Source organism: Sorex araneus, chromosome X, assembly GCF_027595985.1.
Source record: "Sorex araneus isolate mSorAra2 chromosome X, mSorAra2.pri, whole genome shotgun sequence".
NCBI classification, from domain to species: domain Eukaryota; kingdom Metazoa; phylum Chordata; class Mammalia; order Eulipotyphla; family Soricidae; genus Sorex; species Sorex araneus.
Genome location: NC_073313.1, coordinates 143,264,977 through 143,286,981, shown reverse-complemented (window position 1 = coordinate 143,286,981; position 22,005 = coordinate 143,264,977). Strand labels below are relative to the sequence as shown.

The window sequence follows — 22,005 nt, the reverse complement described above, 5'->3', positions numbered from 1 at the left end:
GTTTTTGTTCTAGCATTGAACCTTGATTCTAGATCTCTTTTTATACCTCCCTTCTTTTATCTTTCTTTCATTACTACCTCCCTATTCATCTCTTAATATTGGAGCATTCTTTTCTAATGAAAATCTCCTATTAAGGTGTTAAATGAGAAAACTGCCAAGGAAAAAATTTTGAGTGTTTCTTATATTTTGGAAAGATCTTCCTACTTTTTCCCATTGCTTTCTTTATTAATGTTACCCAATTAGACCTTAATAGCTATATTCCTCTCCTATACTTTTAATTATAAATTGCTTGAGCTAAGTTCATTTTGTTTGTCCAAAGAACAACATTCTCTGGATAGCATCTCAATCACTTTCATACCTTGTCATCTAGGGTGACATTAAAGGATATCTGTAATATTGTCAGTGGTCAGCATGAAATTGTCAAACCAAAATTAATATGAAGTCACTTTAACTTAAAGTGAGCTGAATAGGATCTTCAAACCAAATTGTTATAAGTACTGCATCGCTTGTAAGTTTAAAATTGATGCCATGAAACATTGTTTTTAAAAATATTTTATTTGTGGAGGAAAAATTATTAGCATCCTACACTAAAGACAGGAACAATTCTGGTCTCTCTAAACCACCCACCAATCTACCACTCTTTTTCGAAATGCTATGAGAGAATGTAATCACAGGGATATAAATATCAGGGGCTTACTAGTTCATTTAACAAGTAACCTACTATTGCCAACATTGTTATACAAAATATACTGTTCCCTACATTGAAAATGTCCACTCTATAGTGATGTCACTTATAGTTGATTTAGAATAATTCTCAATTCCATATATCTTTGGTAGTCAATGATGTAGTCTTGTGTAATTAGGGTAACTGTGAAGTATAGTGTTTTTATTATCCTATCTATGCTCTTTCTCTCCATCTCCACTCTTTAGACTCATATCCATCATTCAAAACCATCATACATGTTTATTTTTTAGTTTTCTCCCTTTCCTTCACTTTGTATTTGTTATAGCTATGGTACATTCCAAAAGATTTTATTTTGCTTTTCTCATAGGTTGTGGAGCTACTAGTGCTCACACACATGGTTGTGACACTTGCACATTTTTGATTACAAATATTATGAAGGCCACAGATTTTAGTTGTGGTGATTGTGTACATTTTGGTTGCATTGCTTACCAAGGCCATACACTTTGTTGTTACACTTAAATACTCACCTATGGTACTTACGTATTTAGTTGCAGTGCTTGCAGACGTAACACATTTTAGTTAAAGTTCTCACATATGCATTTAATTGTGGTGCACTGAAGATTGCATAATTCGCTGTAGACTGGGCATACCAAATGACAGTGGCACCAGGTTTTCCCTTTGCTTATAGGATTTTTCTTAGAATTGAACTTGAGATGTCATGCTTACAAATCAGGTGTTCTATCATTGAGTCAGATCCCAGGTCTACATGCTTGTTTGTTGAATTGTGTTTAGTTGTTTCCAGGATTTTCTTCCTTTTCATTTTTAAATTTTATTAAAGCACCATGATTTACAAAGTTATTCATAGTTGAGTTTCAGACATAATATTTAACAACATTGATCCCACCACCAGTGTCAACTTCCCTCCACCAATGTTCCCAGGTTCCATCTTATGCTATTCCTCTAGCTTGCCTTCTTGATAGTTACAGTGTTCTTTCTTTCATTTTAAATATATATTTTGCTGATGTGTTGGGGAGATAGGGTACCATGAGCTTGATCTGGGTTCTATTCCCAGTAGCACATGGCACATGACCTTTCAAGAATCCCATGTAGCCATATAGTGTAGCCCTAGAGGCCTGTAAGAGTTACCAGGTATGACCCTGGAGATCACTGGGCATTGGTGGTGTTGCCCCAGTGGCCCCAGCACTGCAGGACCTGAGAAACACTGCCTCCTTGGGTCTAACTCTGAAACACTGAACTGGTAGGCTAACTAGAGATGGCTACAGAGCCCCCTATGGACCCCTAAATTATATTTTGGAAGACCGCTAAAATATGTTTCATTTAAAATATTTGCTATGACTTAATATAAATTATAAGGATTAACATGAATATATTTAAAAATAAAAAATAATATAAATTTTACTTTAAAGTATTTTTTAATTTTCCATATTTATTGAGCTCTTTTTTGTTATTAAATTATAATAGAATATATCTATGCATTTCAGATATGAGTCCTCTGTTAGATACATGCTTTGCAAGTATTTTCCCAGTCAGTTGCTAACCTTTTATATTTTCTAAAATGACATCTTTTGAAAGCCAAACATTTGGAGGTGGGGAACTTGAGCAATGCCTGGCCTGGTGGTGCTCCTGGCTCTTGAGGTAGTTATTCCCAGCAGTGTTTGTGAAACCATGTAATGTCAGGGAACGAAGATCAAACTGGGGTCAGATACATGTAAGGAAAGTGCCTCAACCTCTGTACTTTCCTAAAGACAAACATTTATAATGTTGATGAAATTCAACTTAATGATCTTCATTTTTGTTTCATTTTGCTATATGTTTTGTAATTATTGCTTTTTTATTTAGCACAGTGATTCATATTGGCATAATTTTGTATGTGAAGTCAAGGTTATATTTATTTGCTTATCTATATTTTTCTTAACCATTGTTGAATGAACAGTTCTTTCCCAATGTATTTTCTCTGACAGTATTATGGCAAATGAAATGACAATATTAGAGTAGATTTATTTCTAGATTCTATTTTTATATTTCATATTTATGCCATTATCTTTCCACTATAATGTACCATCTTGATTGCTGTAATATTAAGTTCCAAATAAAGTAGTATCAATCCCCCCAAATCAATATTTTCATTTTTTCCCTTATAATTTTTTTTTTTGCTTTTTGGATCACACCCAGCGATGCACAGGGGTCACTTTTGGCTCTGCGCTCAGGAATTACCCCTGGTGGTGCTCAGGTGCTCAGGAAACCATATGGAATGCTGGGAATTGAACACGGGTCTGCTGCGTGTAAGGCAAATGCCCTAACCGCTATGCTATCACTCCAGCCCCATTCTTATAAATTTTGTATCAAAGCCTACAAAGAGTATTTTTGGGGGGTTGTTTGTGTCAGACCTAATAGTAGCAGGTATACTCTGGCTCTAGCAGTACGTGGAGAACTGAGAGTCCTTGAGGGACCATATGCAGTGCTAGGGATAGAACTGAGATCAACAGCATATAAGGCAAGTGTCTATTGTCTTTCTAGCCACTAAAGTATTTTTTCTCATGTGGCTTTAATATCTTATGTGATTTAATATCAGAATCTGAGGTCATTTATTTTAGAGCTTTCTTGTTTTGCTTTAATGTAGTGCTATAAATTCTGATATAGATATACCATCATCATCATCCCATTGATCTTTTGATTTTCTCCAGTGGTCTCAGTAATATCTCCATTCATCCTAGCCCTGAGATTTTAGAAGCCTCTCTTTACTCGTCCTTCCCAACAGTGCCGTATTGGAGGCTCTTTCAGGGTCAGGGGAATGAGACCCAACATTGTTTCTGTTTTTGGCATATGAATATGCCATGGGGAGCTTGCCAGGATATCCCATGCGGACAGGAAACTCTCTGTAGCTTGCCAGGTTCTCTGAGAGGGAGAACTAGGCTATAAGAGGTCGTACAGCCACAAAGCAGCTAGGAGCTTGGTTTTATAGTCTCTGGATGTTGGCCATTGATGGGATTACACGGTGCCAGGGGCAGTTTCTTGGTGTGACCGCCTAGCTACTGAAAAATCAGGGATCTGGGCAGAAGAGGCCCAGTCCCGATCAGAGCAGGCTTGGAGATCTCAGCCCCGGGTCCCGCACACCTGGGCTCCTCTGCCGGTTCCTTCATGCGTGAGGCTCATCTGAACGTGTGAAGAGGAGACTTGAGCATGGCTGTGGCTGGGTTCTGAAGGTCTTTGGCTGCCGGGACTCTACTCGGGGTGGGGAGGGAAACTCAACATTATTTTGATATGTACCATTCTCATTGGTATGAGATGATATTTCATTGGCAACTTAATTTGATTTCCCCAATAATAAATAATTATGAGCACTATTTCATGTACCTATTTGTCATTTGTCTGTCTTCTTCAGAGAAGTGTTTGTTCATTTCCTCTCCCTAATTTTTGATAGGGTTTTGGATTTTTTGTTAATTTTTGAGAGTACTTTATATATATATATATATTGCATATTAACCTCCTAACTGATGTGTTGAGTGCAAATATTCCTCCCATTCAGTTTGCTGTCTTTTAATTCTTTTAATTTTATCTTTTGTTTCTGTTGCTATGCAGAAACTTTTTAGTATAATGAAGTCACATTTGTTTATTTTTGTTTCGGTTGCCTTTATCAGTTGAATTATATTCACTGAAAGCAACTTTAATGTCAATATTGGAGTATTCTGTAGATATTTTCCTTGATGTACTTATGGATTCTAATCTAAAGTCTGTTCTATGCTAAGAAAGGTGGAATGGGTGCTGGAATACTGTATGACTGAAATCCAGTCATGAACAGCTTTGTAAGAGGCTATCTCACAGTGATTATTTAAAGAAAAGAAAAAATAAAAGTTTGTGCTTGACTTTTGCGTAAAGATATGGATCCAGCTAAATCTTTGTCCATGTGGTTATCCAATTTACCCAATACCATTTGTTGAAGAGGCCATCTTTACTCATCTTCATGTACCCAGCTCCTTTGTTGAAAGTCTTTTGCACCCTGTGGTTTGATATTTAAGTTTATCATTCTTTATCGCCACCAATATACCAGTATCCCCAATACCCCTGCTCTCATTCCTTCTCATCTATTCTTGTCCCCTTCACTGTACTTCCTTCTCCCTATTCTCTGGGTCCAAGAGTCTCAGCATCCCTCCTCCCTTTAAACCATGCATATCATCATCCAGTTACTCTAAATATCATATATCAGTAATATTATCTTGTGTCTGCTCTTATTCTTCTGGATTACTTCATTTAATGATTTTTCCAGGTCCATCTATTTTGGAGCAAATTGCATGATTTGATCACTCCTTACAACTGTTGTTGGGCATCTAGGATGATTCCAATTCTTAGCTTTTTTACTGAGTGCTGCAGTGAATAATGTAGCACATACTTCCTTTTGAGTTATTTTTTTTCTGATCTGTGGGGTAGATATCCCAAAGTGGAATTGCTGGGTCAAATGGTAGCTCAATTATAAGTTCTGAGAACCATACATACTGTATTCCATAGGGGTTGAACCAGGCAACATCTCCACCAGCAGTGGATGAGAGTTCCTTTTTCAACACACCTCTGCCAACACAGATTTTTCCTACTTTTTTGATATGGTCATCTTGATTTGGATTTCTCTCATAAGTAATGATAAGCAATTTTTCATGTACTTGCTGGCCATCTGTTGATCTTCCTTCTTGTTCATTTCCTCTCTCCATTTCTGATGTGGTTGTTGAATTTTTTGTTTCTGATCTTTGTGAGTACCTTTTATGTCCTGCATATCAACAACACTGAAATAATGAGACCTAAATTTGAATGACCATATTTAAAAATGTGCTTGCCAAGATGGCAGGCTGGGGTAGGGGGTGTAGGAGAGGGAACCTGGCAACACCGGTGGAGGGAAGTTGACACTGGTGGTGAGATCAGTCATAGAACATTGCATGTTAAAAACGAACTATGAATAATTTTCTACTTATAGTGTATTAATAAAATAAAATTTGGGAGGAAAAGAAATGAAATTAAATGAAAGCCTTATGAAGAAAAATATGGCATGTGTTGCGTTAATAATTCGATTATATAAAATCTATAAACAAATGAAAAGGATTATATAAAACTATTAATAATACATATTAATAACAGGGGCTGGAGTGATAGCACAGCGGTAGGGCTTTCGGCTTTCACGCGGCCGACCCGTGTTTGATTCCTCCGCCCCAATCGGAGAGCCCGGCAAGCTACCGAGAGTATCACGCCCACATGGCAGAGCCTGGCAAGCTACCTGTGGTGTATTAGATATGCCAAAAACAGTAACAATAAAGTCTCACAATGAGAGACGTTACTGGTGCCCGCTTGAACAAATAGACGAACAACAGGATGACAGTGACAGTGATCATTAATAACAGATTAATACATAACTATATTATTATTAATACATAAGTATTATTATACAATAATATAATATACAAGATATATTATTAATAATACATATTATTACATAATAGTAATTGTTTATTAAAGAATAAACAATTACTAATTTTCAGTTAAAAAGTAAACTGTTTATACCTCGATCTGCGAATTTTTCTTTGGGTACTTGATTCTAACCCATTGGTCAGAGATCACTAAAGATTTATAGTAGAGTTTCATAAGATACCTCCAAATTTTTTATTTCTCAATATGGCTTTGACTTTTCATAGTAATTTATGGTTTCATATAATGTTTTAAAGATTATTTTTTTAATTTTCATTTAAAGAACTGTGATTTATTACATTATTGATAGTTGAGTTTTTAGCACACAGTATTCCAACAGCAGTCCAACCACCAGTGTGAACTTCCCTCTACCAGTGTTCCTGTGCTCCCTCTTGGCCCAGTGCCGCCCTCCATATATCATCTTAATGGGTTTCACATTTCAAAGTTTAGTGGTATTTATTTAAGCTCATGTTTTTACTATTGTTGGGGCTGTGCTTTGATGTGGGTGAGTGCATATATCCAAAGCACAGAGACATTATAAAGTTTATTATTTACTGTTCTAGTCCTTGAATAATGTTATCTGAATTTGGATGAAGATTCTATATAGCAGCATAGTAGTTGGATCTCTAAAATAGTCCTTGAATAATGTTATCTGAATTTTGAAGAAGATTCTTATAGTAGCATAGTAGTTGGATCTCTATAGTAGTTGAGATAGAATGGTCATATTGACAATATTGATTCTTCAGATACATGAGCATGGAATATTCTTTCTACCACCTTAATCCTTCTTCGATCTCTTTAAGTTTTCATTCTGTGGATATCTCATCTCTTTGTTATGTTGATTCCTAGATACTCATGGTGTTTTTGGACACAGTTCTGAATGGAGTAGAGTCTTTGAATGGAGAAAGAGTTCTCTCCTACTTAATTTTTACTTATAGGGATGCAACAGATTTTTATATGTGTGTTTTGTAGCCTGTTACATTCCTGTGTGGGTTTATTGTGTCTAGAAAATTTTTGTGACTTATGAGAATTATCTATGTATATTATGTTAGCTGCAAATTGTGATGATTTAATTTATTTTTTCATTTGGATGCTTTTATTTCTGTTTCTTACCTGATGCCTGTAACAACAGCTAAAATATATCTAGAATGAAAATGGAGATGCTGGACATTCTTGTATTCTACCAAATCTTAGAAGAAATGCTTTCAGTTTACACCATTGAAAATGATGCTGGCTGTGTGTTTGATTTAGATGATTATTACTAGTTTGAGTGAAATTACTTCCATTCTGATCGTGTTCAGGGCTGTATCATTAGTAAATGTTGGTAACTTCAGAGACACTGGTTAGAGATTCCTATTTTTAAAATATTTTAATTCCTATTTTTTCAAGTTTTTCCTACTTTTTTGTTCCTATATTTTTAAAGAACTTAAGGATCTTAACATTGATAAGTTTTCTTTGAAAGTTCTTGCTCTAAATTTTATTATTTCCTTCTTTCTACTACTTTTGGGATTCATTTATTTTTTAAAATTTTTTAAATTTTATTGAAGCACTGTGAGATAGTTACAAGCTTTCATGTTTAGGTTACAATCTCACAATGATCAAACACCCATCCCTTCACCAGTGCACATTCCCACCACCAATATCACAGGTATACACCCCCTTTCCCATCCTCCCCCTGCCTCTATAGCAGACAATATTCCCCATACTCTCTTTCTACTTTTGGGCATTATGGCTTGCAATACAGACACTGAGAGGTCATCATGTTTGGTCCATTATCTACTTTCGGCAGGCATCTCCCAACCCAACTGGTTTCTCCATCCATCATTTTCTACTGATCCTTCTCTTAGTGATGGGATTCATTTCTTATTCCTTCTCTAGTTGTTTAAGGCGTGTGTTTTGGTTCTTGTTTTCCTCATATAGGCCTGTATTACTAAGAATTTATGCCTTAGTACAGCTTTTGCTCTGTCCCATATATTCTGATAGTTTGTTTCTTTATTGACATTGATTTCAAATAAACTTTTTATTTATTCCTTGATTTCCTCTTGGATCCATTTTATTTTTAGCGATGTTTTGTTCAGTTTCCAAGTTTTGTACATTCCCCATCTTTTGTAGTTTAACATTTATTTTCATAGTATTGTGATCTGAAAGGGTACTTGGTATAATTTCTATATTCATAAAACTATATATACTTAAGTTTTGCCCTAGTATGTGATCTGTCCTTGAGAATGTTTCATATACACTAGAGAAGAATGTGTATTTGGCTTTAGGAGGATGGAGAGCCCTGTAATTGTCTGTTAATCACAGTTATTGTAGATCCTCATTTTGGGCTCTTGTATGTTTACTAAAATTCTCTATGGCTAATCAGTCTAGTGGCAAAAGTGGAGAGTTAAAGTCTCTTACTATTATTGTGTTTCTGTCAGTGTGTTTCTTTAGGTTTGTGAGAAGAAACTATAAATTTTAATGACCCTTCATTTAGTGCTCATATGTCAATAAGAGTTAATACTTCTTGGGGCCAGAGCAATAGTACAGTAGGTACAGTTGTTCTGCACGTGTCTGGACCTAGGTTCAATCCCCGTCACCTTATATCATCCCCAAGCCATTTCAGGAGTGATACCTGGGCACAAAGCAAGGAATTAGCCCTGAGCACTGCTGGTATGACACCAAAAAGAATAATACTTGGTCTATTATTCCCTTAACCAATAATTTCTGTTCATTCTATATGTAATTACTTTTTTAAAATTGAATCCTATTTTGGCTGACATAAGTATGGCTGTCCTAGCTTTTTTTGTCTACTTTTGGCTTGTATGATTGTTTTTCATCCCTTTGTTTTGAGCATATGTTTATTCTGTGAATTTAGATGTATTTCCTGTAAGATATAAATGAATGGATTTTGTTTCATGAACCATCGACTTGTTCTGTGTTGTTTGATTGAAATGAATAGTCCATTTTCATTCAAACAGATAATTGATATATAGGGCTGTGTTACAATTTTTCCTCTTGGAGTTCATTTTGAATTTGCTTTTTATAGGTGGCCTTTCAGTAATTTTTTACAAGGTATTTTTTTAGTTATGGCAAATGTCACCAGCTCTTATTTTTCAGAGAATGTTTTTATTCCTCTCAAGTCTAAATGACAGCTTTGCAGGTTAGTGGACTCTAGGAAGTTATTTTTTTCATGTATTCCTTGAATATCATTCTACTCTTTTTTTTTCTGGTATGATTCTGTATGAGAGATCTGTTTGATTCTTATATTATTTCCCTTGTATTTGAAGTCTTTCTTCTCTCTTGATGCTTTAAGTATTCTGTCTCTCTCTTTTTTACCATCTTGATTATGATGTGTCATGGTGCTCTTCTGTTTGAGTCCGTTTTGTTTCATGCACTGTTGGCCTCTTCAACCTGTCAAGAGGCTTTACTCCATGGACTGGAAAATTCTGAGTTGTTATTTTTCTCACCGTTTGTTCTTCCCTTTCTTTCTTTTCCTTTTTTTTCTGGTATTCCTATAATTTGGAAAGTATTCCTCATGCTGTTATCCATTAACTGTCTTATAGTCTAAAAGTATGGAATGATTCACAAATTTGCATGTAATTCTTGCATAGGAGCTTGCTAATATTCTATGTGTCATTCCAAGTTTAGTATATGTGCTACCAAACCAAGCACTCATTTTTTTTTTTGCTTTTTGGTTCATACCTGGCGATGCACAGTGGTTACTCCTGGCTCTGCACTCAGGAATTACCCTTGGCTGTGCTCAGGGGACCATATGGGATGCTGGGATTTGAACCCGGGTCGGCTGGATGTAAGGCAAACGCCCTACCCACTGTGCTATCTCTCCAGTCCTTAAGCACTCATTTCTTAATATTTGAAGTCTCCATAATGTTTGCCAGTCTTACATGTGTGAGCTGCTATTTCATTGTTGTTTTGACTTGAATTTCACTGATGGTAAGTAATGAAGGACATTTTTTTCTTATATCTATTCAACATTGGTTTGTTATAGTAGAGGACATGTCTGTTCAGCACTTATTCCCTTTTTTTTTTCTTTTCTGTTCACACCTAGCGATGCACAGGGATTACTCCTGGCTCTGCACTCAGGAATCACCCCTGGTTGTGCTCAGGGGATCATATGAGATGCTGGGAATCGAACCCGTGTCGGCCGCGTGCAAGGCAAACACCCTACCCACTGTGCTATCAATCCAGCCCCACTTATTCCCATTTTTGAATGAATTTTTGTTGTTGTTGAGTTATAAGATTACTTTATACATCTTGGATATAAGCCCTTTGTTGAATATGTGATGAGTAAATATTTTTTACAGTCTGTAGATATCTTTTATTCTAATCATTATTTCTTTTTTGCTCTTGTTTGGGGGCTACACAGCAGTGTTCAGGTGCTATTCCTGGCTCTGTGGTAAGGACTTAATCCTAGTGGTACTCAGGGGACCATATGCAGTGTCAGGAAGAGAATTGGAGTTGCTACATGCAAAGCAAGTGTTTTAACTCCTGTACTATATCTCTGGCTGGCCTTAGACATCATTACTTTAGCCTTGCTTCTTAATTTGATGTAGTCCCATTTGTTTACTTATGTTTCAGTTTGTTTGGCCAGTGTCAATAAGTCACTGAAGATCACTTTACAGTCAATATCATGTAAAGTTATGTCTGTATTTTCCTCAATGTAATTTATGAATTTGAGTTTAGTAGCACAATATTTTTTAATCTATTTTGAGTTAACTTTTGCATGTCATGTGAGATATGGATTAAATCCATGAAATTTATATATGAAATGAAGTCACGATCACGAAATCCCTTTAGTCGTCGATTTCTTGAGTGGGCTCAGTAACCTCTCAGTTCCTCCTTTCCCTGAGATTTTAGAAGTCTCTCTCGACTCAGCCCTACCAACAATGTTGCACTGGAGGCTCTTTCAGGGTCAGGGGAATGAGATCCAACTTGTTACTGGATTTAGTATATGAATACATCATGGTAAGCTTGCAAGGCTGTTCCATGTGGGCAGGAAACTCTCAGAAGCTTTCAAGTTTCTCCCAGAGGGAGAAGTAGGCTATAAGATACTGCATGTCCGCTAAGTGGCCAAGCGCTTCTGGGAGTTTGCTTTGAAGTCTCTGGATGCTGGCCATTGATGGGATTACACACACCTGGGTTCCTCTGACGGTGCCTTCATGCGTGAGGCCTGTCCTAACGTGTGGAAAGGGGCGTCGAGCATGGCTGTAGCTAGGTTCCCTTGGTCTTCGACCCCTGGGAGCTCTGCTTGGGATTTGGAGGGAAGCTGGAGCCCATCCCCTCTGAGGGGCCCAGGGAAGACAGCCAGGCGTGTGGGCAAGAGACTTCTGAAATGAAGTCACTGTCACTGTCATCTTGTTGCTCATCGATTTGTTCGAGCAGGCACCAGTAATGTCTCTCATTGAGAGACTTATTGTTACTGTTTTTGGCATATCCAATATGCACGGGTAACTTGCCAGGCTCTGCCGTGCGGGCTTAAACCTCTCGGTAGCTTGCCGGGCTCTCCGAGAGGGGCGGAGGAATTGAACTCAGGTCGGCTGCATGAAGGCGAACACCCAACAAAAACAAAAAAAGCCCCATTCTCAATTGTGAACACGAAAGAAAATTGCATGTAAATCAATTTAACAATAGAAGTGAAGTACAGTAGAGATCGTAAGTGAGTAAGGAACTTGCTAGCATACAACAGACCTGGGGTTCAATTCCTGGCACCCTAGGTAGCCCCTGAGCCCTGCCAGAAGTGATCCCTGAGTGCTGAGTCAGAAGGATGCTCTGAATACTTCTAGGTATAACCCACAATCCAAAATGATTAATTAAAAACAATATAGGTTGGAGGGTATGGTGCTGACAGCAGATAAACCTGTACCTGTGGGGTGAGTGCATCTGAGTGCATCAGCAGCTTGATGATTCCTTCCGACTTCCAGATACCCCCAAATTGCTGCTGTGCCTTTGGCCAGACTCCAACAACTTGGGGCCAAGTTTACCAAGAATTAAACAGCCAAAAGTTATGTATGTGGAAGACATACCCACAAATCACCTCTGTTTCAGCTATATAAGCTTATTTATTGGCATTATTTCAGAGACCCATAAATCTCAAAATAGATCAAAAGATGCAGTTAGGGCCTGTAGCACAGAGATAGGTGGGAATCCATGACTGAAAGACTCAGGCTCTCTTGGATCAGGACTCGGCCTCCTCCCCACAGGTCCCCAGTTTCCCGTAGCTTGGAAGTCACACCCACAAACTGCCCCTGGTACCATGTAATCTCATCAATGGCCAAGGTCCAGAGATTATAAAATAAAGCTCCCAGAAGAGAGCACCACAGAATTCGCTGACCCCGTGCTGGGCTGTCTTCACTGGTACACATCGCAGGGGGGCAAGTTGAATTTCCCTCCCTGCCCCAAGCAGAACCCTGGCAGCTGAAAACCTCCAGAACCCAACCACAGCCATGTCCAAAGCCACTCTCCACATGCTCAGATGGGCTTCACCCAAAAGGGCACAAGCCTCATCCAAAACAGGATGAACCTCACCACTGAGCGGGCCACCAGGAAAACCCAGATATGTCGGAACCTGTGACTGAGATCTCCAAGCCCACTTGGATCGGAACTGGGCCTCCTCCAAATCCCCAAGTTCCCAGTTTTCCAGAAGCTTGGAAGTCACACCCACAAACTGCCCCTGGTGCCATGTAATCTCATCAATGGCCAAGACCCAGAGACTATAAACTAAAGCTCCCAGAAGAGAATTACACAGAATTTCCTGGACATTATATTCTCTCCATAACAAGCAATGCAAAACAAATCATCTAGCATTGCCTTTTTGGCAGGTTTGAGTGGTGGTGAGACTGGTGTCGAAATATAGAATGTAACCAAAGTAGAGAGAGAGTATGGGGGAAATTGTCTGCCACACAAGTAGGGAAGGGGTTGGAATGGGGAGGGGGAAGAATACTGGGGATTTTGGTGGTGGAAACTGTCCATTGCTGAAGGGATGGGTGTTTGATGATTATATGACCGAAAGTCACACATGAAAGCTTTTAGCTGTATCTCAGGGTGAATCAAAAAAGGGGGGGAAATAACAATAAAATAATAAAATAAAGTTAACATCCAGAATAGAATATAAAAAAGAAATTAATGTGGAGTTCATGCCCAATTTAATCAGCTTAATCAATGGCTGAATACATAACCATTTATTCTCTAGCCAATTATACTCCTACATTATTAAAAAATGATAGAGGTTAAAGATTTATACACAGAAAACTATAAATCAGTATTAAAAATTAGAAGAGGGGCTGGAGTGATAGTACTTTGGGTAGGGTATTTGTCTTGCCTGTAGCTTGCCCAGGTTCAATTCTCAGAACCTCATAATGGTGACCCAATCCCTGCCAGGAGTGGTCCCCGAGCAGAGAGCCAGGAGTAAATGTTGAGTATTGCTGGTGTGTCTCTTAAAAAATAAAAGGAAGACAATAGGAAACAAAAGTATATGTCCTGTTCATGAATTGGGAGAACTGGCCTTACTAAAATGATTATCACATGCAAAGTATAATACAGATTCAATGCTGCGCCGTCAAAATCTTCATGACTTTTTGAAAGGACATGGAACAAATGCTGTTGAAATTTATTTGGAGTAATAAAGCTCCCAGAAGAGCCAAAGTTAATCTTTGGAAGAAAAGAAGAATAGACTTCCCACCAGCACCAATTTTAAATTGTATTATAGAGCTGTAGCAATCAAGACTAGAATTTTACCAGAATAAAAACTTAATTTTACTAGAATAAAAACATAATTTCAGATAAATGGAATAGAATTGAGAGGTCAGATGCAGAGTAATGAAATTTTTAAAAAATGTATTTGGTTTTTTATCTGTTTCTCCTTGCAGTTCTACAGTGTTTTCTTTATGTATTGTGAAAATCTGTCATTACCTCAGGTAAATGGACAGCTAATCTTCAACAAAAGATCTAGGTGTGTGAAGTGGAAATAGGAAATTCTCTTCAATAAATTGTGTGGGAAAACAAGTCTGCCATATGCAAAATATTTTTCAGTTCCTTTAAATTGAGAAAATTCTTTTTTTTCTTTTTGGGTCACACCTGGCAATGCACAGGGGTTACTCCTGGCTTTGCACTCAGGAATTAATCCTGGTGGTGCTCAGGGGATCATACGGGATGCTGGGAATTGAACCCCCGGTTGGCCGCGCGTGCAAGGCAAACGCCTTACCCACTGTGCTATCACTTCAGCCCCCATTTCTTTTTTTTTTTTTTGAGAAAATCCTTTTTGTGACTTGAATCCTTTTATATCTGTTGACTTACTTTATGATTCGGGTATATTTTGGTAAATATTACATATGTAGATAAAAAGAACATGCATTTACTGTCACTGTCATTGTCATTGTCATCCATTGCTCATGGATTTGCCCGAGCGGGCACCAGTAATGTCACCAATTGTGAGACTTGTTACTGTTTTTGGTATATGGAATACACTATGGATAGCTTGCCGGGCTGTCTGAGAGAGACAGAGGAATCCTATGTGGGTCCACTGCGTGCAAGGCGAACGCCCTACACGCTGCGCTATCATTCCAGCCCAACATGCATTCATATAAATTTAGTTTAGATATTAGCATTTTAGAATTTTATATATATCTTTCATAAATTTATAGAAAAGCAATGAAAATTTAAATATATTTGTGTTTTTATCAGTTTCTCCTTGCAGTTATATTGTTGTTTTCTTAATGTATTGGGCTGGAGCAACAGCGCAGAGGGTAGGGCATTTGCCTTGCAGGTGGCTGACCAGGATTCAATTCCTTCACCCCTCTCGGAGAGCCTGGCAAGCTACTGAGAGTTTCTCGCCCACACGGCAGAGCCTGGCAAGCTACGCGTGGCATATTCGATATGCCAAAAACAGTAAAAACTCGTCTCACAATGGAGACATTACTGGTGCCTGCTTAAGCAAATCAATGAACAATGGGACACCAGTGCTACAGTGCTACATAATGAGAAAAATTATTATGTACTTACCCATACAATTACCATTTCTGATAAATTTTATTCCTTTATGGAGTTCAACCAGTGCCTTGTATATCCTTGATATTGGATGGGTATTGGGTCAATATACTTTCTCATTCTGTGGACTGTCTTTGTACTTTGGTCACTGTTTCTTTTGAGGTGCAAAAGCTTCTTAGTTTAAGATAGTCCCATTTATTTATCTGTTTTCACTTGCTTGGCCAGTGGTGTGTCATCTTTGAAGATACCGTTGGCTTCAATGTCGTGCAGGGTTTTGCCGAGCTTGTCTTCAATGTACCTTAGGGGTTCTGGTCTGATGTTGAGGTCTTTAATTCATTTTTATCTGACTCTTGTGCATGGTGTTAGGTCGAGATCTAAGCCCATTCTCTTGCATGTGGTTGTCCAGTTATGGCAGCACCATTTGTAAAAGAGGCTTTCTTTGTTCCACTTTACATTTCTTGCTCCCTTATCAAAGATTAGATGATCATATATTTGCGGAGATGTGTTCAGAATATTCAACCCTGTTCCATGGGTCTGCGGTTCTGCCTTTGTTCCAGTACTATGCTGTTTTAATTATTACCACTTTGTAGTAGAGTTTGAAGTTGGGTAGGTTGATTGCTCCCATATACTTTTCCCCAAGAATAGCTTTAGCTATTTGTGGGGGCTTATTGTTCCATATGAATTTCAGGATTGTTTGCTCCATTTCTTCGAAGAATGTCATGGGTATCCTCATAGGGTTCACATTGAATTTGAATAATGCTTTGAAAACTGCCAACCGATCAAAAAATGGAGTGATGAAATGAAAAGAAACTTTCTCAAAGAAGAAATCTGAATGGCTAAGAGGCACATGAGAAAATGCTCTACATCACTAATCATCAGGGAGATGCAGATCAAAACAACTATGAGATATCATCTCACACCACAGAGTCTGGCCCACATCCAAAAAAAAAGCAACCGGTGTTGGCGCTGACGTGGGGAGAAAGGGACTCTCCTTCACTGCTGGTGGGAATGCCGACTGGTTCAGCCCTTTTAGAAAACAATATGGACGATTCTCAAAAAATTAGAAATTGAGCTCCCATTTGACCCAGCAATACCACTCGGGAATACATCCCAGAGAGGCATAAAGGTATAGTAGAAATGGCATCTGCATTTGTATGTTCATTGCAGCACTGTTTACAATAGCCAAAATTTGGAAAAAAATGGAGTGCCCAAAAATAGATGACTGGTTAAAGGAACTTTGATACATCTACACAATGGAATACTATGCAACTGTTAGAAAAGATGAAGTCATGAAATTTTCATATAAGTGGATCAACATGGAAATTATCATGTTGAAATATCTGCCAGAAAAATATCTGCCATAAATCACAAAAAAAGTCCAGATATTTCTCTGGACTTAGTTACTAAAATACTAAAGTACAGAAATCCAAAACTGTGCAGCTGCTAGTGTGGCCTCCTGACCTCATATCTCTTCATTCTCAGCAATGGAAAACAAATTATCAAATGCTTTATTTTCAGCAGGTCGACTTTATGGGGGAGAAACTCCAAATCAATAATAGTGAATTTTTTGTTGGAATATTGAATGTAATCAAAGTAAAGTGAAAGTAAAATGAAATTTACCAGTTACACAGGCGGGGTGGGGGGCTGGGGAGGTGGGGGTGAGGGGGGGAGGTATACCGTGATTCTTGGTGGTGGAATATGTGCACTGGTGAAGGGATGGGTGTTTGAGCATTGTATAACTGAGACTTAAACCTGAAAGCTTTGTAACTTTCCACATGGTGAGTCAATAAAAGAATAAAATAAAAAATCTCCATGGAAAAATAAGTATCATGTTGAGTGAAATGAGTCAGAAAGAAAGAGACAGACATAGAAAGATCATATTCATCTGTGGAATATAAAGTAGCAGAATGGGAGACTAACACCCAAGAACAGTAGAGATAAGAACCACGAGGTCTGCCCGACAGCTCGGAAACTGGCCTCACATGCTGAGGGAAAAGGCAGCTGAGATAGGAAAGAGAACACCGAGTAGAGAATGTTGGGAGGACCCACTCGGGTTGAAAGTTGTGTGCCAAAAATAGACTATAGACTGAACATGATGGCCACTCAATACCTCTATTACAAACTACAACAACCAACAGGAGAGAGAACAAAAGGGAATGCCCTGCAGTAGAGGCAAGGTGGGATGGTGGTGGTTGTGGTGGGGGTGGTGGAAGGGATACTGAGAACATTTTTGGAGGAGAATGGGCACTGGTGGAGGGATGTAAATGAAATGCAAATATGAAAGTTCTTAAGTTTGTAACTGTACCTCATGGTGATTCACTAATTTCAAAATTTAAAAAAAAGCTTAGATAGAACTTATCTGTGGAATTGCACAGAATTTATGTTTGTCAGATTAATTCTTATATAATTTTACTCACAAAACTTATTGGACAAATATTTTTATTAAGTTTTGGGGATGTACTTCTTTGTTCATTGCTCACTATTTCACTGTTTTAAGTAATAGGAAGGATTCTCTATGACTAAACTTCCCAAGAAGAAAGCAATGATTGATTTATTAAACTATATGTCCTCCCTCAAAAAAAGTTCATTCCTTTGTAAAGATCATATTTTGTTTTCTGTAATTTCTATTTTTACTTAAGTATGTACTCAAACATTTTTCTACTATGAATATATTAATGATCTATTTCTTTCATCTTTTGAATCTTTGATAAAGTCATGATATCGTATTTTAGATTAACATAACATTACTTTTTATGTAATTGTATATTGTATATTGTATAGTATATTGGAACACTTGTGTAAAAATAATATAGAAAAATCATTAATACCATTTCCCATATTTCCCTTCATGATAACATCTTGTAGAACTAAAATATAATTCAACAATGAGTATATCAAAATTGATGGATGTAGTAAAAATACCATAAAATTCTGTCTCTGTAAGATGCCTATTATTGTTCTTTTATCAGGCAGACCCACTATCCCTTTCCTATACCTATTTCCTGATGACCATAATCTTCTCTACCTGTGTCATATTTGGAGATAGCATTCTCATTTCTGGAGTATCGTATAAAAGGTATGGTATATGTCATTTTGAGATAGTTTCCCACTTAGCAGAGTTCAAATTTTTGCATATGCATAGGAAATGATTGTTGCACACTGAAGAAGAGCTGGTCTGTTTTCATTTTAGGGATAGAATGAATTGATATAATGTGAACATTTGTGTACAGCTTTTCATTTGAATGTGAGTGTCTGTTTCTGGGGTTTATTTCTCAAAGGTGTAGAGTTTGAACAGTTTGATATACTTATATCCAATTTTGGGGATGGTCATTTGTGCCACAAATGACGTTATTCTTATTTGCACCTAATAGTTCCAATAGGATCCTGTAGTCCAAGGTATCCCATTCAATTCCTTGTAGACAAATGGGATCTTTAGTACTCAGGCTCCTGAAAACGCAGCATACAACATAGCCCTTTGAGCCACCTTCAAGTTCACATATTTAAGATTTAAGAAATTGCCAAATTTTTTATCCACACTGGGTGTAAAATTTTCCACTCATATCAATAATGTATGAGTTATTTCATCTTTCTTCATACTTCTTAGTATTTATTATTGCCACTCTTTTTATTGTAGTCATTTGAATAGCTTTGTAGTGATATCACATTTTGTTGTAAATGTCCTACTTGCTAATTGCTCTCCTACTTGCTACTTGCTCTCCTACTTGCTAATGATATATTAAAATTTTCTATACTTATTATCCATTTTTAAATCTTATTTGGTAAAATATCTATCCTCATATTTTTACCCATTCTCTAAGCGGACTTTTGAAGCCATAAAATTTTGAGAAATTTTGGTTTTGGCATCTGCTGTTATGCAATAAGTTAATTTTTTTTTAAAAAAACATAATCTATGAAGTCAAAAACTGCAGAAAGTTAGGGAAGCTATAGTCCTGGTCTTCATCTTCTTCCTCTTTCTCGGTATCTTCAGGAGAAGATTTAATTAAACAAATTTTTATTATAAAGGGAGAGGGAAAGTAAACACATTACAAAGACTGGATGCGGAGTTTTTCAGAGACAGAAGAAAATTCCATGAAGTTAAAGAACACAATTATCCTAAGTTGCCATGTGAATGATTTGAGTGCAAAATGTGCTACTCTCATTGCTGTAGTTAATTTTTTATTAAGACATTATGATTCATAGGGGCCAGAGAGATAGTAAACTTTGATTTGTTTGGGGCCAGAGAGATAATACAGTGGCATCCACATTGTTCCTGAACACAGACAGGAGCAATCCCTAAATGCAGAGCCAGGAGTAGGCCCTAAGCACTGCCAGGTGTGGCCCATAAACAGAAACAGAAAGAAAGAGAGAAAAGTAGAGAAGATACTGATTTGCAAGTTAGTCTTAGTTGATTTATTTTATTTTATTTTTTAATGATTCACTGTGAGGTACAGTTATAGACTTACAAACTTTCGTGTTGTGTTTCAGTCAATGACCGAGTACCTATCCTTCCACCAGAGCAAATTCTCCACCACCAATATTCCAAGTATCCCTTACACCACCCTCACCCTGTCCCTGCCACCCCTGCCTCTATGGCAGGCACGTTCCCTTTTACTCTCTCCCATTGGGTGTTGTGGTTTGCAATACAGACCATCGTGTTTGGTCTATAGTCTAACTTCAGCACACGGCTCCCTTCCTGAGTGGGCCCTCCAAGCATGCTTTACTTGGTGGTCCCTTCTCTATCTGAGCTGTCTTTTCCCCCAGCAAGTGAGGCCAGCTTCCAAATCATGGAGCAATCCCCCCGGTCCTTATCTCTACTATTCTTGAGTGTTAGTCTCCCATTCTGTTACTTTATATTCCACAAATGAGTACAGTCCTTGTATGTCTGTTCCTCTCTTTCTGACTCATTTCACTTAGCATGATACTCTTCATGTTGATCCTATTATGTGCAAATTTTATGACTTCAGGTGTTGACATGGGTATGGGGAGAAAGGGACTCTCCTTCATTGCTGGTGGGAATGCCAACTGGCTCAACCCTTGTGGAAAGCAGTATGGACATTTCTCAAAAATTAGAAATTGAGCTCCAATTTGACTCAGCAATACCACTTCTGAGAATATATCATGGAGAGTCAAAAAAGTACAGTAGAAATGACATATGCACTTGTATGTTTATAGCAGCACTGTTTACAATAGTCAGAATCTGGAAAAAACCCGAGTGCCCAAGAACAGATGACTGGTTAAAGAAACTCTGGTACATCTACACGATGGAATACTATGTAGCTTTTAGAAAAAAATGAAGTCATGAAATTTGCATATAAGTGGATCAACATGGAAAGTATCATGTTGAGTGAAATGATTCAGAAAGAGAGGGACAGACATAGAAAGATTGCACTCATTTGTGGAATATAAAGTGACATAATGGGAGACTAACACCCAAGAACAGTAGAGATAAATATTAGGGGGTGTGCTTCACGGCTTGGAAGTTGGCCTCACATGCTGGGGGAAAGGCAGCTCAGATAGAGAAGGGACCACCAAGTAAAGGGTGTTTAGAGGGCCTTCTTGGGATGGGAGAAGCATGCCAAAAGTAGACTATAGGCTGAACATGATGGCCATTCAATACTAGCATTGCAGACCACAACACCCGAAAGGAGAGAGACAATAAAAGTAACGCATCTGCCACAGAGGTGGTGGGGGGGGTGGGTAGGGGAAAAGGGAGAGATACTGGGAACATTGATGGTGGAGATCGGGCACTGGTGAAGGGATGGGTACTCGATCATTATATGACTGAATCATAAGCACGAAAGTTTTAAGTCTGTAACTGTACCTCATGGTGATTCATTAAAAAATTAAACTAAAAATTTTAAAAATTCTGTTATATATTTTTATATTACATGAAATATTATTTAGCTTTCTTTTTATATGCAGTTAAGTTTCTAGTAAACAGTTTAATTTTCAGGTATTGCTTTGGAGCATTGCTTTGGAGTATTGCTTTGGAGGGACCTCACACAGAAGTACTCACGGGCTATCACTGGCTCTTTGCTAAAAACAATACTTGGCAAGCTTGGGGAACAATTTGCAGTATGATTAACTACAGCTAACCATGACCAATCCCAATCTGATCCCTGACACTGCAAGTACCTTACCCCGGAAGGTTCTTTCCAGCCCATATATTGCTTTTAATATGAGTTTAAAGATGCAGAATAGGTTTTATCTAACTCCTCAGGGAACTCCTTATTGGTTACTCTACTCAATGCTTCATGAATTGTGCATTTTAAAATTCTTATTGGCCCAAAACAGGTGCTATGCCCTCTAATCCTTTCAGATGCAATATCCCTTGGCTCTGTTCCCTCATATTCATCCTGCAGCACTGATCAAGTCTGTTCAGTATTCAAGTGAGAACTTTACAGGTCTCCAGGAACTTTTTTCTTAGTTTATCTCTCTCTTCTCTGGTCCATCTTATAAGTTAAAATAATCTTGATTTTCAGAGACATGCATCTCTATCTTTTCTTCCACTTGTATTCTTCTGCATTGCAACCTAGAAACTCTCTGGCAGCACTGAACTGGGGAAATTATTGTATTTACCTTATTTATTTTACAATTTTCCAAGATCATTCTTTTATTTGATGGCCAGGATCCTGAAAATATTTTTTGTCTTTAATATGCATTCAAGACAAAATGTAAAAACATATTTTATATTCATTTCTTTCTTTTGCTAATTTTAGAATGCCACTCTATCTTGAACAGAATTGAAACTATCAAATGGTTTTAAATGATAAGTTTCTACTTATAACCAAGAGATATATCTGACACTATACACTGCCTTAAAGTTGCATGGTCTCAAGTTTTCAGAAATGTCATATTTAAAAGGTTATATA

At 37.6% G+C, this 22,005-nt stretch overlaps 1 protein-coding gene and 1 non-coding gene across 5 annotated transcripts in view; one reads left to right on the top strand and one right to left on the bottom strand.

Moving 5' to 3' along the window:
• The window catches only part of EDA (ectodysplasin A), a 667,860-nt gene that overhangs the window by 220,755 nt on the left and 425,100 nt on the right, over positions 1 to 22,005 (top strand). The window lies entirely within an intron of this gene.
• On the bottom strand, positions 9,700 to 9,805 carry LOC129400510 (U6 spliceosomal RNA). The gene has a single exon (XR_008627740.1). It is a non-coding gene; the product is annotated as a U6 spliceosomal RNA (small nuclear RNA).